Source organism: Triticum aestivum, chromosome 3B (assembly GCF_018294505.1).
Source record: "Triticum aestivum cultivar Chinese Spring chromosome 3B, IWGSC CS RefSeq v2.1, whole genome shotgun sequence".
Lineage (NCBI taxonomy): Eukaryota > Viridiplantae > Streptophyta > Magnoliopsida > Poales > Poaceae > Triticum > Triticum aestivum.
Window position 1 is genome coordinate 321,117,572 of NC_057801.1, and position 18,492 is coordinate 321,136,063.

Consider the following 18,492-nt stretch of genomic DNA (forward strand, 5'->3'; position numbering starts at 1 on the left):
ACTGCGCAAGACCTACCGTACCGACCTCATTGACTTCGACGTTGCCCACATTCGCCTGCCATACAATGCCATCCTCGGGTATCCAACCCTGGCCAAGTTCATGGCGGTAACTCACCATGGTTACACTGTCCTCAAGATGCTAGGAAGCGGCGGAATCATCACAGTCCCCTGCAAAGAGAAGGATGCGGTGTGCTCTCTCGAGCGTGCCTTCCAAGCTGCATCAGTCGAGGACCCAGACAGCAAGAGCGAGAACCCTCCCGAGGCAGTTCCCAAGAAGAAGAAGACATCACCCAGCTCAAGGCCTCAGGAGGTTGGCATCTCTGGAGGCACCGCGTCAGGATCTGCACCCGCGTCAGGGGCGCCTCCCTCCGTCGCATAGGAAGGCGCGCCCGGCGCCCTCCTAGGGCAGGGCTCGGGGGCTCTCTCTTGGAGGGCCTCAGACTTTTCCAGGATCACGAGGGAGGCACTCAGGCATCACTTGGAGGCGTGCTTTGCGACACGTTTTCCTCAGGAAGGCATGGGGCAAGGAGGGCCCAACCCTCAGGATTTCATCACCAAGGCCACTCAGGAGCTTCAAGAATCGAGAGTCATACGCGGCGATCGCCGCCTGCCTGGCGTGGCTCCCCATCCAGGCGAGGATGGCGGGCTGCGCATCTGCATCGACTACCCAGGGCTCAGCCAAGTCGCGTCTCAGGAGCGCTTCTGGCCTTTGCACGTAGGACGCTGCAAGGGTCCGCTGCACAGCTATGTTCGCATGCCTTTCGGCCTGCCAAACGCGGCTGCCGCTCACCAGCGTCTTCTGCGGAGCATTCTGGCAGCTCAGGAGGCCAGACACCACGCGGTCCTGGCGGAGATGGAGATGGTCCTCGAGGAACCGCCCGGACCCCCAGAGCCTCTCGAGGCTCAGGGCTCCGGTGGCCCGTGAGGATCGGCCCCTTCACCGCACATCGTCAGCTACTTCAACACCCGCGCTACAATGGTATTAGGTGACATCTTTCGAGTTCATTTCAGCTAGGAGCACCCCCAGAGCTGCATTATTCCCAAGTCGCGTGGGTCTGTCCCTGCGGCATGTACCCCTTTTGCTTATGTCTTTTGTTTACCTTGCTGGGGGCACCCCTCGAGCTGCACCATCCCCAAGCCGCTCGGGCCTGACCCAGTGGCATGCACCCTTCCTGTAGTTATCTATGCTAATTTGCCTTTCATGCTTAGCTGCCTATGATTATCATCTCCCACCTACCATGGGCCCTTTTTCTCCCTCATACAAGTCGCTTGCACGTTAAAAGGGGGGCGCCTGAGCAACGCGACTTAGGGGCTCTTACTGGCTCTCCAACCCTCACCTCTTGGCCTTGTCCACGGCATCGTGACCTGGCATACCAGCAGCGGCTGAGCTCGCTCGAGGGCCGGGACCTGAGGACATAGAGCATTTGTATCTAACCACCTCGCAGGAACACTTAGCCTCCCAAGGCTCAAGATCAGGCACAACCCGCCTTGAGGTAGGGACTCGTGAGTCCCGCGCTCGCTCACGAGTGCCCAGATACACCTCGTCTAGCCCTACCGTGCCGTCCATGTGTCAGGGCAGGGCTGTACACGCCCCGGGGGCTCCTCCCGGAGGGGGGCCCCACTGCCACGTACCAGTGGAAGCACCAGGCTCCGCGCTGGCTAACGACACTACCGAGGAGCGGCTATGCCAGTACACATACAGAAGTGCTATGCTCCGCGCTGGTGATAAACAACTAAGGGCAGCCCACGGCTGTATCAACCTCAGGGAGCCCAGAGCTCAGTATCTGGCCTCATCGCAACGCCTCCCCTCGGGAATGCCATGCGAGGGTGCTGGACACGGAGGCTGCGCCCGGGTCACACCCGAGCGCATGCCACCCAGCCAGGTCCCTCGAACCTGGTCGTCACGCGCCCCTCCTCGAGAGTAGCCAAGGTACGAAGACCGTTTGAGCGTCAAGGGGGACTCCTGAGCATTGCGACTCAGGAGCCTAACTGGTCACGCAGCCCCTCACTCCTTAGTTCCGCAAGGCTAACGACGGTTGAGGTATGCACGGGGCTGGGCCCTGCCGATGTAGAACGACAGATCTACTCCTACACCCCCTCCCTATTTGCTGTTTGCACGTCAAGGGGGACTCTTGAGCATCGCGACTCAGGAGCCTAACTTGTCACATAGCCCCTCACTCCTTGGTCCCGTCCTGGTGATCCGGTCGGGGCTAACGGCGGCTAAGGTATGCGCGGGGCCGAGCCCTGCCGACACAGAACACAAAGAAAATAGGAAGGAAGCCGCAAATCTCGCAAATTCAGAAGCAAATATTACAAACCATAGATTGTCCTCACGATACCAAACACAAGTTTAAACGCCTCCACAAGGCACGGTGCATGATGCAGGAGTTGAAACCAGAAAGAAGTCGCGAGGAGATCACCCTTGGGCAGCGCCATCATTCGCCAGGAGCCCCGCCTCCGTGGTGGAGTTGTGCCTTTCAGCTCCACCTCCCGAGGCCGCGGAACCAGCATCACTTGCCTTGGGTGCAGTAGCGAAGGCGGGGAACTTCGCCCAGTAGGGCTTCCGCTGGGCCCTTCACGGCTTCAGCAGCGGCGGCGGAGCGCTCGGCGTCCACAGGCTCCAGCAGATCGTCAAGGTTGGCATCGGGGTTGTGAAGGTAGACGTGGCTAAGGACCCGAGTCAGCGCCGCAGAAGAAAGGACGCGATCTTCAACCTCGGACATGGGGCCGATGCCGTTCATGACCTCCTCAAGCGCTTCGACCAAGAAAGGGAGCAGCTTGGCGGGGCCGTCCTTGGCTCCGGCCATCGGCTTCTCCAGGCCATCATCGTAAAGAGACTTCGGCGCCCTGCGAGATCTCTCCTTAAGATCCGCGAAGGCCACGCGATCCTCGGCCAAGACCTTCGCCCAGGCGTCCATCTCGGCCTTCTGCACCTTCAGCTTCCGCTCTAGTGTCTTCAGTCGGCTGCGATCAGCGGACAGCTCGGCATCGCGGTCCCCGATGGCAGCCTCCCGAGCCTTCATCTCTTCCTCCTTTGCCTGGCGGTCGCGAGCCTCTTTGGCGAGCTCGTCGCGCAAACCCCGCAGCTTGTCCTCCAGTGCCTTGCAGCGGTCCTGGGCGATCGAAGCATCCTTCAACATCGTGTCACAAGCGGCTATGGCCCGGGTGGCGGCTTGCTTCTCCTCCTCGGAACCTGCCACAGCCTGGCTCAGCGCCGCTCGGACGGAGGTGTCAAATTGAACCCAGCTAGATATCAGCTCTAGGCGCCCGACTACTAGGTGGGGGTTGGCGCCCTGGAGGTCTTCTCGCAGCCAGCCTAGCTTGGCAGCGGCACGGTCCAAGGCGGCGGAGGAGGCAGAGGGGTCGGGGACCAATGTAGCTGGAGGAGAAGACGGCAGTGTGATCACGGCTTGGGAGACTGGGAGCTCTTGAGTCTTGACAACCTCAGCGACAACATCAAGCGCCTGCACCTCCGGAGTCAGCGGGGCCACGGGGGCTGGCATCCCGCCAGGGCGCTCCTCCTCGCCTCGCAAGGACGACCAGGCAGGGGAGGTGCGAGCTCCATGATACATATCCAAAGCATCTATAATTTTTGATTGTTCCATGCTATTATATTACCCCTTTCGGATGTTTATGGGCTTTATTTTACACATTTATATCATTTTTGGGACTAACGTACTAACCGGAGGCCCAGCCCGTATTGCTATTATTTTGCCTATTTCAATATTTCAAAGAAAAGGAATATCAAACAGAGTCCAAATGGAATGAAACCTTCGGGAGCGTGATTTTTGGAACGAACGTGATCCAGACGACTTGGAGTGCAAGTCAAGAAGCAGCCGAGGCGGCCACGAGAGGGTAGGGCGCGCCCACCCCTACAGGGTGCACCCCCCTGTCTTGTGGGCCCCTCGGCCGGCCACCGACATACTTCTTCCTCCTATATAAGCCTACGTATCCCGAAAACATCTAGGGAGACAACGAAACACAATTTCCACCGCCGTAACCTTCTGTATCCATGAGATCCCATCTTGGAGCCTTCGTCGGTGCTCCACCGGAGGGGGAATCGACCATGGAGGGCTTCTACATCAACATCATAGCCCCTCCGATGAGTTGTGAGTAGTTTACCATAGACCTTCAGGTCCATAGTTATTAGCTAGATGGCTTCTTCTCTCTTTTTGGATCTCAATACAATGTTCGCACCCTCTCTTGTGGAGATCTATTCGATGTAAACTCTTTTTGCGGTGTGTTTGTCGAGATCCGATGAATTGTGGATTTATGATCAAGTTTGTCTATGAGAAATATTTGAATCTCCTCTGAGTTCTTTTATGTATGATTGAGTTATCTTTGCAAGTCTCTTCGAATTATCAGTTTGGTTTGGCCTACTAGATTGATCTTTCTTGCCATGGGAGAAGTGCTTAGCTTTGGGTTCAATCTTGCGGTGTCCTTACCCAGTGAAAGAAAGGGTTGCAAGGCACGTATTGTATTGTTGCCACCGAGGATAAAAAGATGGGGTTTATATCATATTGCATGAGTTTATCCCTCTACATCATGTCATCTTGCTTAAAGCGTTACTCTGTTCTTTGTGAACTTAATACTCTAGATGCAGGCAGGAGTCGGTCGATGTGTGGAGTAATAGTAGTAGATGCAGGCAGGAGTCGGTCTACTTGTCACGGACGTGATGCCTATATACATGATCATGCCTAGATAATCTCATAATTATTCTCTTTTCTATTGATTGCTCGACAGTAATTTGTTCACCCACCGTAATACTTATGCTATCTTGAGAGAAGCCACTAGTGAAACCTATGGCTCCCGGGTCTATCTTTTATCATATTTGCTTCCAATCTACTTTTATTTGCATATTTACTTTTTGCATCTATATTATAAAATACCAAAAATATATTTATCTTATCATACTATCTCTATTAGATCTCACTTTCGCAAGTGGTCGTGAAGGGATTGACAACCCCTTTATTGCATTGGTTGAGAGTTCTTTGTTTGTTTGTGTAGGTGCGTGGAACTTTTGAGGAGCCTCCTACTGGATTGATACCTTGGTTCTAAAAATCTAAGGGAAATACTTGCACTACTATTGCTGTATCACCCTTTCCTCTTCAAGGAAAACCAATGCAAGCTCAAGACGTAGCAAGAAGGATTTCTGGCACCGTTGCCGGGGAGGTCTTCGCTCAAGTCAAGACATACCAAGTACCCATCACAAACTCATCTCCCTCGCATTTACATTATTTTCCATTTGCCTCTCGTTTTCCTCTCCCCCACTTCACCCTTGCCATTTTATTCGCCCTCTCTTTCCCAATCTCCTCCTCTCTCTTTCGCTCGCTTTCTTCCGCCTTGCTTTTGTTTGCCGTTATGTCTGAAATTGGGGAGATTATTGTCGATATGGACAATAATGATAACATGGAAAATTCTGAGGCTCCGGCCGAAGAACCCGCTATCTTGCATACTAAAAAGTTTCGAATCTGTAGTGGTATCATCATTGGAAAATGTGTTATTCAAGATTTCTTTACTTGTGCCGGCGCTTTACCTTCCATGATTGGTTCTATTCTTCATAGAGCTAGTAGTCTTGCGGATGCCATTGCTATGCTTGTAGTTGAAATTGAAAGACAATTCATGCATATGCATCCTTGCATACAAAGAAATTTTCTGGAATTTTCCAATATTGAGCATTCTTCTGTTAAACGCGCTGTTACTATCTTTTTGGCTCATGAGTTTAGATTTATCATAAGAGAGGCCAAAGAAATCTTTGCGCACTATAGGGTGGACACCGGTCGTCCTCCCATAGAGGCGATCCTCTATGATCAAGAGGAATTTAGGCGTTTTCAATCTTCGGACTATGTTGCTTTCAATGAAAACCTTAGAAAAAAGGTTCCTACCAATGTCCTGGTTGTTAGAATTAACGAACTTAATAATGATTTTGCCCTTCGAAACAATGAGCTAGGATACTCTCTTGAGTATAGGCTCACGAGATTTTGCCAAAAGAATGCTTTTAGTGATGAATTAGTTGTGCACTATGAAGGGCCAAAGGAGGAACCCGTTCCTCCTGAGATTGATCTTGGGGACTTTTGTCCCGCTAAATTTAGCCCTTTTGATTACTTTTGCTTGCCTCAAAGAAAACTTGCCGCCGAACGTATAGAATATGAGATGAGCTTTCAAGATCTGTCTTATTATTATGGCACTACTTAGATCTATCTTCGCTTTTATGCCTAGCTAGGGGCGTTAAACGATAGCGCTAGTTGGGAGGAAACCCAATTTTTTCTTTGTATTTTTTGTTTTGTTCCTGTTTAGTAATAAATTTTGCATCTACCTTCTGTTTAATGTGTTTTTATCTTTTAATTAGTGTTTGTGCCAAGTAGAACCTATAGGATAACCTATGATGATAGTTGATTTGATTCTGCTGAAAAACAGAAACTTTGTGCGCACGAATTTAGTTTTATTAAATCACAGAAACGTGATTTTGCTTTGATTCTTTTTGCTGCTGATCAATATACAAATTATCCAGGACTTCCTATTTTGGTAGGATTTTTAGAGGTCCATAAGTTTGCGTTAGTTACAGATTGCTACAGACTATTCTATTTTTGACAGATTCTATTTTTCGTGTGTTGTTTGCTTATTTTGATGCATCTATGGCTAGTAAAATAGTTTATTAACCATAAATAAGTTGGAATACAGTAGGTTTAACAACAAAATAAATAAAGAATGAGTTCATTACAATACCTTATGTGGTGGTTTTGTTTTCTTTCACTAACAGAGCTTATAAGATTTCCTGTTGAGTTTTGTGTTGTGAAGTTTTCAAGTTTTGGGTAAAGCTTTTATGGACTATGGAATAAGGAGTGGCAAGAGCCTAAGCTTGGGGATTCCCATGGCACCCCAAGATTCAAGGATAGCCAAAAGCCTAAGCTTGGGGATGCCCCGGGAAGGCATCCCCTCTTTCGTCTTCGTTCATTGGTAACTTTACTTGGAGCTATATTTTTATTCGCCACATGATATGTGTTTTTCTTGGAGAGTCGTGTATTATATTAGTCTTTGCTTTTTAGTTTACCACAATCATCCTTGCTGTACACACTTGGTAGAATCCTATTTGATTAGAATTTGCTAGAATACTCTATGTGCTTCACTTATATCTTTTGAGCTTGATAGTTTTTGCTCTAGTGCTTCACTTATATCTTTTAGAGTACAGCGGTGGATTAATTTTGAAGAAATTGCTAGTCTCTCATGCTTCACTTATATTATTTTGAGAGTCTTTTATAACAACATGGTATTTTCTATGGTTACAAATTTGGTCCTAGAATGATGAGCATCCAAGTTGGGTATAATAAAAACTATCATAGAAAGTGAATTGGATGCTATGATCAATTTGATGCTTGATAATTGTTTTGAGATATGGAGGTAGTGATATTAAAGTCATGCTAGTTGAGATGATTATGAAAAATACTTGTGTTGAGGGTTGTGATTATCATAGCATGCACGTATGGTTAACCGCTTTGTGATGAATTTGGAGCACAATTTTATTTATTGATTGTCTTCCTTAGGAGTGGCGGTCGGGGACGAGCGATGGTCTTTTCCTACCAATCTATCCCCCTAGGAGCATGCGCGTAGTACTTTGTTTTTGATGACTTGTAGATTTTTGCAATAAGTATATGAGTTCTTTTGACTAATGTTGAGTCCATGGATTATATGCACCCTCACCTTTCCACCATTGCTAGCCTCTCTTGTGCCGTGCAACTTTCGCCGGTACCATACACCCACCATATACCTTCCTCAAAACAGCCACCATACCTACCTATTATGGCATTTCCATATCCATTCCGAGATATATTGCCATGTAACTTTCCACCATTCCGTTATATGACACACATTACTTTTGTCATATTGCTATTTGCATGATCATGTAGTTGACATTGTATTTGTGGCAAGGCCACCTTCATAATTTTCATACATGTCGCTCTTGATTCATTGCATATCTTGGTACACCGCCGGAGGCATTCATATAGAGTCATATCTTGTTCTAGCTTTGAGTTGTAAATCCATAAAAGTGTGATGATCTTCATTATTAGAGCATTGTCCCAGTGAGGAAATGATGATGCAGACTATGATTCCCCTACAAGTCGGGATGAGACTTCGGACTTTACAAAAAAAGAGAGAAAGGCCAAAAAGAAAAAAAAGGCCAAAGAAGAAAAAAAAAGAAAAAAAGAAGAAAAAAGAAAAAAGAAAAAAATGAGAGAAAAGGAGAGAAGGGACAATGCTACTATCTCTTTTTCCACACTTGTGCTTCAAAGTAGCACCATGATCTTGATGATAGAGAGTCTCATATGTTGTCACTTTCATATACTAGTGGGAATTTTTCATTATAGAACTTGGCTTGTATATTCCAATGATGGGCTTCCTCAAAATGCCCTAAGTCTTCGTGAGCAAGCGAGTTGGATGCACACCCACTTAGTTTCTTTTCTTGAGCTTTCATATATTTATAGCTCTAGTGCATCCGTTGCATGGCAATCCCTACTCACTCACATTGATATCTATTAATGGGCATCTCCATAGCCCGTCAATACGCCTAGTTGATGTGAGACTATCTTCTCCTTTTTGTCTTTTCCACAACCACCATTCTATTCCACATATAGTGCTATGTCCATGGCTCACGCTCATGTATTGCGTGAAAGTTGAAAGAGTTTGAGATTATTAAAGTATGAAACAATTGCTTGGCTTGTCATCGGGGTTGTGCATGATTAAATACTTTGTGTGATGAAGATAGAGCAACAGCCAGACTATATGATTTTGTAGGGATAACTTTCTTTGGCCATGTTATTTTGAGAAGACATGATTATTTTGATTAGTATGCTTGAAGTATCACCATTTTCATGTCAATATGAACTTTTATTTTGAATCATTTGGATCTGAATATTCATGCCACAATAAAGAAAATTACAATGAGAATTATGCTAGGTAGCATTCCACATCAAAAATTCTGTTTTTATCATTTACCTACTCGAGGTCGAGCAGGAATTAAGCTTGGGGATGCTTGATACGTCTCCAACGTATCTATAATTTTTGATTGTTCCATGCTATTATATTACCCCTTTTGGATGTTTATGGGCTTTATTTTACACATTTATATCATTTTTGGGACTAACCTACTAACCGGAGGCCCAACCCGTATTGCTATTTTTTTATTTCAGTATTTCGAAGAAAAGGAATATCAAACGGAGTCCAAACGGAATGAAACCTTCGGGAGTGTGATTTTTGGAACGAACGTGATCCAGAGGACTTGGAGTGCAAGTCAAGAAGTAGCCGAGGCAGCCATGAGAGGGTAGGGCGCGCCCACCCATACAGGGAGGGCCCCCTGTCTTGTGGGCCCCTCGGGCGGCCACCGACGTACTTCTTCCTCCTATATAAGCCTACGTACCCCGAAAACATCCAGGGAGCCAATGAAACACAATTTCCACCACCGTAACCTTCTGTATCTGCGAGATCCCATCTTGGAGCCTTTGCCGGTGCTCCGTTGGAGGGGGAATCGACCATGGAGGGCTTCTACATCAACACCATAGCCCCTCCGATGAGTTGTGAGTAGTTTACCACAGACCTTCGGGTCCATAGTTATTAGCTAGATGGCTTCTTCTCTCTTTTTGGATCTCAGTACAATGTTCTCCCCCTCTCTTGTGGAGATCTATTCAATGTAAACTCTTTTTACGGTGTGTTTGCCGAGATCCGATGAATTGTGGGTTTATGATCAAGTTTATCTATGAGAAATATTTGAATCTCCTCTGAGTTCTTTTATGTACGATTGAGTTATCTTTGTAAGTCTCTTCGAATTATCAGTTTGGTTTGGCCTACTAGATTGATCTTTCTTGCCATGGGAGAAGTGCTTAGCTTTGGGTTCAATCTTGCGGTGTCCTTACCCAGTGACAAAAAGGGTTGCAAGGCACGTATTGTATTGTTGCCATCGAGGATAAAAAGATGGGGTTTTTATCATATTGCATGAGTTTATCCCTCTACATCATGTCATCTTGCTTAAAGCGCTACTCTGTTCTTTGTGAACTTAATACTCTAGATGCATGCAGGAGTCGGTCGATGTGTGGAGTAATAGTAGTAGATGCAGGCAGGAGTCGGTCTACTTGTCACGGACGTGATGCCTATATACATGATCATGCCTAGATAATCTCATAATTATTTGCTTTTCTATCAATTGCTCGACAGTAATTTGGTAACCCACCGTAATACTTATGCTATCTTGAGAGAAGCCACTAGTGAAACCTATGGCCCCCGGGTCTATCTTTTATCATATTTGCTTCCAATCTACTTTTATTTGCATCTTTACTTTTTGCATCTATATTATAAAATACCAAAAATATATTTATCTTATCATACTATCTCTATTAGATCTCACTTTTGCAAGTGGCCGTGAAGGGATTGACAACCCATTTATTGCGTTGGTTGTGAGTTCTTTGTTTGTTTGTGTAGGTGCGTGGGACTTTTGAGGAGCCTCCTACTGGATTGATACCTTGGTTCTAAAAACTAAGGGAAATACTTACGCTACTATTGCTGCATCACCCTTTCCTCTTCCAGGAAAACCAATGCAAGCTCAAGACGTAGCACTCCACTGCCTCCCCTTCCCACAGGCGAAGGCGCGGCCACAATGGATGAGCCTGCCCCAAGCGGAGCCACCGTGTCCCCCTTCAGTTTCTTCGCCGCAGGTGGTAGCCTACCCAAGTGACGGAGAACGTCAAGCCTCAGCAACAAAAACAAGAGCAAAACAGAGTTCGAGTACTTACTGGTCAATCGCGGCGCGCTCTGGCGGTCTCCTGCCGAGCTTAAAGCCTGTGAGCCTCTTGCGGGGCACAGCCTCAGGAGGTCCAGAGGTAGAGGAGGGTGCACCAGAAGGGCTGGAACTGGCTTCGAGCAGTGCCTGGGCCGGGGTAGCCCATCGGGAGATCATCCCCGACCTGTCCTTCTTCGGGATCACGGACGGATCCTCTCCCCCTCGCCTGGTGTCGGCCTCGTCATCATCTGGCAGGGTGCAGAGGATGTTGGCCCCGCGCCAGGGGGAAATCTTTCCTGTCCCTTCAGCGGTCGCCTCCGAATCGCGCTCCTCTTCCTCTTCGTCTTCTTCTCCTCCTCCGCGGGAATCATCGGAAGACAATTCCACCGGTGCCGCCGCCTCTAGGCCCTCAGGAGGCACCTCCGGCACCAGGCCGCTCCCATTGAAGGTGGGCATGGCTTCCACCACTTGCTGCCAGTTCTCGTGAAGGAACAAGGGAACATGAGTACCCTCCAAGCCTTCTACGTCCTCTCCAACCAGGTAGCGGAGAGATGCGTCCAGATGCTCATCAGCCAGGGCCTCGGAGTTTAGATGGAGATCGTCGTCCGCATCTTCATGCCTCCACAACAGGCACGAGTGCGCCTGAAGTGGAGCCACCCACTGCGCCAGGAACTCCCTCAGGAGCATGGCCTCGGTCAGCTTCGCCGCCTTCATGTTGCCCGGCCTCAGGTCGGCGTTCATCTTCTCCAGCACCAACTTCACCCGCCGGTCGTCGAGCTTCGCACGAAACCACGCCTCGTCAGCCTGGGGTGGGCAACACTAACCGAGAGTGGGTGCATCTGGCATCCATCATGACCCACTTACATCGGAAGCCATCGACCCTCTTCCCCATCTTCGAAATCGCGTTGGCCTTGGAGTACACGATGAAGCCGGCGCACGCCAAGGTTTGGCTGTCGGAGATTCGGAGGGAGAGGAAGTGGCGCAGCAAGGCCACGGACGGCATCACCCCAACGTGCGCCTCGCAATAGTGCGAAAATCGACAGGAGGAGGACAGAGTTGGGATGGAGATGTAGAGTGTGCATCTTGTAATGGTGAAGGACGGCCTACAAGAACTCAGAGAAAGGAGGCACCAGGTCGGCGATGACAATACTCATGAAGAAGGGGTAGAACGTAGTCCCCTTGGCCTCCGGCTGGGCGGAGCCGGCCCGGAGCCCGGTCTCCCCCATCTCGTTGCCCTGCGCCGCCGTCATCAGGCTCGTAGCGGTGAGATTCTTCTCTGTCATGTTGGGGGATCCAAGTGCCGACGGGTACCAAGCCAGCGGAGCCTCGGCCACGGCCTTGTGGGGCGCCATCGCTCACTGGAGGCGGAAGAATGACGCAGATCTGGAAATTTCGGAAGTAAGAGAGCAAGAGCGAGAAAGGGGATCTGAAGCAAGGCGAATGAGAGCAATGAAGGTAAGCTTGATCCAGGCCAGACTTTTGTCAGTCGGGCAGTTGCCAAGGCAGCGTGAGGAAGCGGAGACGCCCACTCCCAATCAATCGCCATGCAGCGACCAAGGCCGTAGGCTATTGGGGCCCACAGCGCTCCGCACTTGCCCTTTGGCTTCGCTGCTAAGCCAAGTCTGAGCGCGCCTTGGGCCAGGGGCTACTGTCGGCGTTCTGGGAACGGGGATCCCCAAACTTGCCTGCCTGCAGCCGGCGGCATGGCTCAAGCAGTGGCCCAGTACGTCCCGTCTACATCAACCCAAGTTCAAGACCCTCGCGAGGGGCCAAGTCTTGTGGGGTGGATGATGCAAGGCTTCCTCAGGGGCGGCCTCACCAGGCAGGCTCGCGAGGAGGCGGAGAGATCAAGGAAAGGAGTACCTCGGGAGGTGCTCATGACGCAAGCCATGACGATCAAGACCAAGCGGGTGCCAGGCGGGCGCCAGCTAGCGCAGTGTCCTTGTTTCCTCTTTGGTGCAAAGGGGGCAAGCGCAGGCACGGAGTACCGAGGCATCAAGCAAAGGTTTCCCTATCGGTGCAATGAGACCATGACCAGCAGAGCGGTAGGACGGAGGTCGTCGTGGAGCCCAAGACGGCGTCAACGCCAGTGCCTTTGGCAGTTGAAGACCAACTTTAGTCAGGATAACTTGTACTAGCTGTCCCCCTTCAGAATGGCCATTGTTGGCTCCCTTCCCGCTCAATATTTTGGAAGAGGACCACAGACCCTATATAGAGAGAGAGCCACCACAGTAGAGGTCATCTCATCTGGAGCTGATCGAATCCATCCCAAGTAGAACACAACACCAGCTCAAGAACACCCCTCACGGGGCTGTTCTTCCTGTGTACTGTTCATCATCAGCCCAGAGGCAATCCACCACACCACACACTGGATTAGGGTATTACACCACAACGGTGGCCCGAACCAGTATAAACCTCGTGTCCCTTGTGTTGTTCATCGTGTAGCTTAGATTCGCGGCGAGGTTTTGGGGCGTAGATCGGTAGGGAGAAGATCTTCATGCGCACCCTAGAGTTCGAACCTTAAGGGTTTTGCCGGAACCCGATGTCCGATATTTACTCCTGAAGTTTGTGGAATAGGTTCCTAAGATACCCCGATGGGTTGAATTTATGCCTTCCTTAAATATGTGTGAACCAGAAGAGTTTTCATTACTCATACTATTCTGGTGTTTTACCAGATATAATTTGAACACTATAACTTCATCAAATGCGAGATGTGAATGGAAGGTCATGCGTTGAAGAAGTGAGAGTCGACCTTGAACTTTGTGTTCATGCCCATGGACCCGATGTGGAACTTATCATGGAAGATTCTTGTGATAATAATAATCCCCTTGTTATAAGTTCATCTGGTATCTATGTTTGGTCCTTTGCAACCATGGTTCTGACCATGATTGTTCCCCTTCAATTCCATTTCTCGGACAAGTCAGAGCACTTGTCTTCTTCAGATCAATACATCTCTGCAACCTTTATTTTGATCTTCCTTCGAGTATTACCCTTAGGTATCTCGAGGATATCAAAGAACTGAGTTTCTTCCTATGAGTATTCATCTAGTATTACTTCTCATCGATTTCAGATTTTTTCCCCGGGTTCTGAGTTATTAGTCACTCGAGAACTTCGATAAGAGAATTGATTACGCACTCCAATTCAATAACTCTAAGTAATTTTCATGGCTTATGAGTCTAATAATCCTTCAAGCCATCCCTAGGCTGGCCGGCTATATCATTATCGTGCTAAATTTTAACTGTGCTACTTGGTCCTTCTTCTCGAAGCAGAATTTTCAATGATGAGCTAAGCTTTTGTCGATCTTCCTCGTCATACCATTTCTCCTTGAACAACAAGCTTGATTCCGAGTTTGTGTCATATTCACGGTTCTAATAACATTTCGCTTCATCATTCCTTTGACTTGATGTCATCGCTGATTGATTACATCTTCATGAAATCTCTCGACAAATGTGTCGTGATCATCATCAACATTCTGAGCTCTTCCAGGACATCAATTGAATTCATGATGAGAAATACCATCCTTGCCCCTCGATGATTTGTGTTATCAACAACAACATTCTTGCCTCACCCCAACACAAACTTTTTCATATAAAATTTTGGACACACATCTTGTTGACATGTCCATGGATTGCTGCTTAACCCATCGGCCACCTCCTATCTTTTCCCTGGTAAAATTGCATGATATGTTCTCAAAATTCCCCATGGATCCTTTGTGTTCCCAAGGTCCGACCTTTATCTTATGACCATGTCGATGCTACCCCAAAGCATGACTGTGGTACTCTAACTGTCAAAAAGGACATTGGAAATGCGTTGCTAAATGTTTCTTGATCAACTATCCAAACACCGTGGTATGGGTAAAACTCATAAATTCTTTCCCCTTTTGTCTACATGGTTTCATATTTGGAGTCCTATCATGTATATCATGCTCTGCCTTTATTTGGTAAAGGTATACTCTTGATACTCGGATACAAACACATATTCCTTTCCATTGGCCTGATTAATATACTAATCATATTTTCCTTTCCATTGTTTTGTTTAACCTTTCCTGTAACCTAACTTATCCGAGCAGGGATAATTCTCTGCTTAGGTAAACACCTCAGAGTACAACTCAGTCAATAAGACCCTATTAGCCTTGTTGATGACATTTCGGTAACCACCGATGGACGAGAACTTTACCTATTGGTCCGCCTCATTTCAACGAGCAGGAAAATGGTTCTCTTCGTCCCTCGCCCTTGGTACTGACACTGTTGCCAACAGAACTGATAGGCTATGCTCTGACATGCCTTGCTATCATGACCGTGCAAGATGTCACCACTCTTTCTACTCTTAGCCCACATGGTGGGCCCATAACCCACAGTTCCACAGGATCGAAACTTGACTCTCTCATACCTCCCTGTTCCCAAAGTTATTACTCGCGCTTGACTTCGTATGTAATTCATGAGCCACTTTCCTAGAGATGATCTATTCCCGATGCCCTAAACCCCTTTCTCACAGTCTGCTCAGGTATCGATCAGTTGTCCATTCGCTTGAAACTTCTTATTGTACCTTCATACTTTACTCTCGATGTTTTCTTAAGTTTCAACTCGAGAGATACTTCTGCTGCATTCCCTGAATTGTTCACCATATAATTAACACTATAAGAGTCAGTTCTCCCGAAGTTACTTTTCTCTTCCCCACTTAAATCTCAGGACGATATTTGTTTTTTTATAGAAGACTGTAAGGGAGGCTGTCGGTGTCAAAACCGGCGGATCTCGGGTAGGGGGTCCCGAACTGTGCGTCTAGGCGGATGGTAACAGGAGACAAGGGACATGATGTTTTACCCAGGTTCGGGCCCTCTCGATGGAGGTAAAACCCTACGTCCCGCTTGATTAATATTGATGATGTGTGTTATAAGAGTGGATCTACCACGAGATCAAGGAGGCTAAACCCTAGAAGCTATCCTATGGTATGATTGTTGTTCGTCCTATGGACTAAAGCCATCCGGTTTATATTGACACCGGAGAGGGCTAGGGTTACACAGAGTTGGTTAGAATGGTTGGAAATCTACATATCCGTATCGCCAAGCTTGCCTTCCACGCCAAGGAAAGTCCCATCCGGACACGGGACGAAGTCTTCAATCTTGTATCTTCATAGTCTTGGAGTCCGGCCAATGATGATAGTTCGGCTATCCGGACACCCCCTAGTCCGGAACTCCCTCAGTAGCCCCTGAACCAGGCTTCAATGACGACGAGTCCGGCGCGCATGTTGTCTTCGGCATTGCAAGGCGGGTTCTTCCTCCGAATAATTTATAGAAGATTGTGAACACCAGGATAGTGTCCGGCTCTGCAAAAATAAATTCCACGTACCACCGGGGAGAGAATAATGTTACACAAGTTCAATCTGCTGACGTATTTTGTGGCATGACGTCACACCATTACCAAGCCTTTACTCGAATTGTTTTTATTGTATCACCTCAGCGCATTTAGCGAGGCGGTTTCCTTGGCACGTCTTGTCGAAGCAGAGATCGTGTTCCCCTTATTCCGGGATCCCCATCAATACGGATGTGGGTAACCCAACCGCGCCCGTTACCACGCCCCCTCCATCGAAGGCGGGTTCCAAACAGTCATGGGGACGGCTCTTGGTATTCGCCCTCTTTATAATGAGACCAAGGCCCGTTCTTTTCCTTCAATCCTCTATCGAATCCGCCCCTCGCCCCGAGTTCCAACACCCAAGGCTCCATATTCGGCTACCTTCGATCTTCGACAATGTCCAGCCCCGACCTACGAGGCCGGTGGATTCCCTCCTCCGTCATGGAAGAGGACGTGCTAAAGCTAAGAGACACCAGGTACTTCACCTATGAGATTTCGCATAGGCTGCCTGCCCGAGGGCAAGTTATTCCTACTCCCGAGCGTGGCGAGAGCGTCATGTTCATGTGATGAGGACATCAATACAATTGTTACACCCACAGCCCCTGCTGCTATACATACTGGACCAATTACTAGAGCTCGCGCACGCCAACTAAATTACCAGGTACTTTCGTTTCTTGGTAATGATTCTAATGTTCATGAGAATATGATGCTGCCTAAATTGGATACATTTGTTTTGCTTACAAATGAAGGGCCTAGCTTGGAGAAGGATGAACATTGGAGCAAGAACAAGCATGGAGATGATGGCATGCGCAAGGGGAACAAGAACGGAGTTACAAGTGATGATTTCAGGACTTTGAAGCCACCATAATGGGTGCATGAAGCCTTGGACGAAATATACAAGATGCCACTTCATAAATTTCGTCCCGAGGCTATTATAGGTGTTGCATCACCTTATTATTGGGCCAGGCCCATGTAATTTCGAAATACATAAGTATAGGCTATTTTTAGAGTCCGTATGTGTGGGGAAACAAGAGATAGGGTTGATTTCGGACCCCTCCACCAAGGGCCACGAAATTTCCCCCTCTTCCTCCATATATACAGCCCTTAGGGCATTGTTTAGACTTTGGGTTTTGTTTAGATTAAAAGTTCGCCATAGCTGCAACTTCGCATACTTCGTTTGTGTTCAACGACCAGACAAAGGCGTCACAGAACCCCACCTTGATCAATAAAGCTTTCATCTTATATTCGCAATATCCAGATTGCAATCTCAGTTTCTTGCTTGTTCTTCGTTTGCTCGCAGGAAACAGACCCTCGTGGTCAGGTTGATCGTGCTCCGGCGTGGTCAATAACCTCTCGGAGTTGGTTTAGCGATTGCTAAGGCGCGACGTCCTCGCACGTTCGTAGTCGGATCGTCAAAGTCGACTGCCACCAAAGCGATATCTATCATCTCATCGAAAGACGGGACACCTTTGCCTCTATCAAGTGGTATCAGATTTCCAGGTTGCTCGGTGAGATTTTACAGTTTTTTGTAGTTTAGATCGAGTCTGTTCTTCATACCTACAGTCCACGAAAAAGCCACAAAAAAAATTAGGGTTAGTTCATCATATCCGAACCAATCTGAGCCTTTGCATAATCTTTTTAGGGTTTTGCTTTGTTGAATTTGCGGTTGCATCGTCGTGTCTAGTTGCTGGTCTTAGAGTCTATTCTTTTAGAGTTTCGAGTTCTGGTCATAAGTTGTCACGTCGCCGCCGCACCATCATCATCGCCCCTGCCATCTACCACCACCGCTTATCCGCCACCGCTTCGAATCCGTATCCATATACCACCACCGCTGCCATCTACCACCATATATCCACCACCAATCCGAGTTCTTGTCATATTAGGTTTGTTTTCGAGATCCATCTAGATTCCGATTCGTGTTTCCTTGCCGGAGTAGGTTTCGGAAAAAAAAGAGTCCGGAAACCACCCTCCGTTTAGGCCCAAAAAATTTCGAAAACGCATTTTTCGAAAAAAAATCTGGCTATCCTATTTTTAGGTGTTTCTGAGTGTTTTGAGACAGGTGCCATTATAGGAAGTTTTTTTGACCCGTTTCCAGTTTTTGGGTCCGGGCAGTCGGAAAAAAAAATTGGTCGAAAAAATTTCATGCCCATCCTGTCAGTTTGACCTAGGAAGAGTTTTGAGACACTCGCCATTATAGTGATTTTTCGCAAAAAAAACAGCGCAAAAAAAAAGAGCGAAAATAATAATCCAGAGTGTGCTTTTCCCTTGTTTACGTCCCGCGCCGTGATTTTGTTGGTGTTCTAGGCTCGCATCTCTAGCACAGTCTAGCCTAGGACCGGCACAGTATCGTCGTTGAGCGTTTATTCAACTTTGCATCTC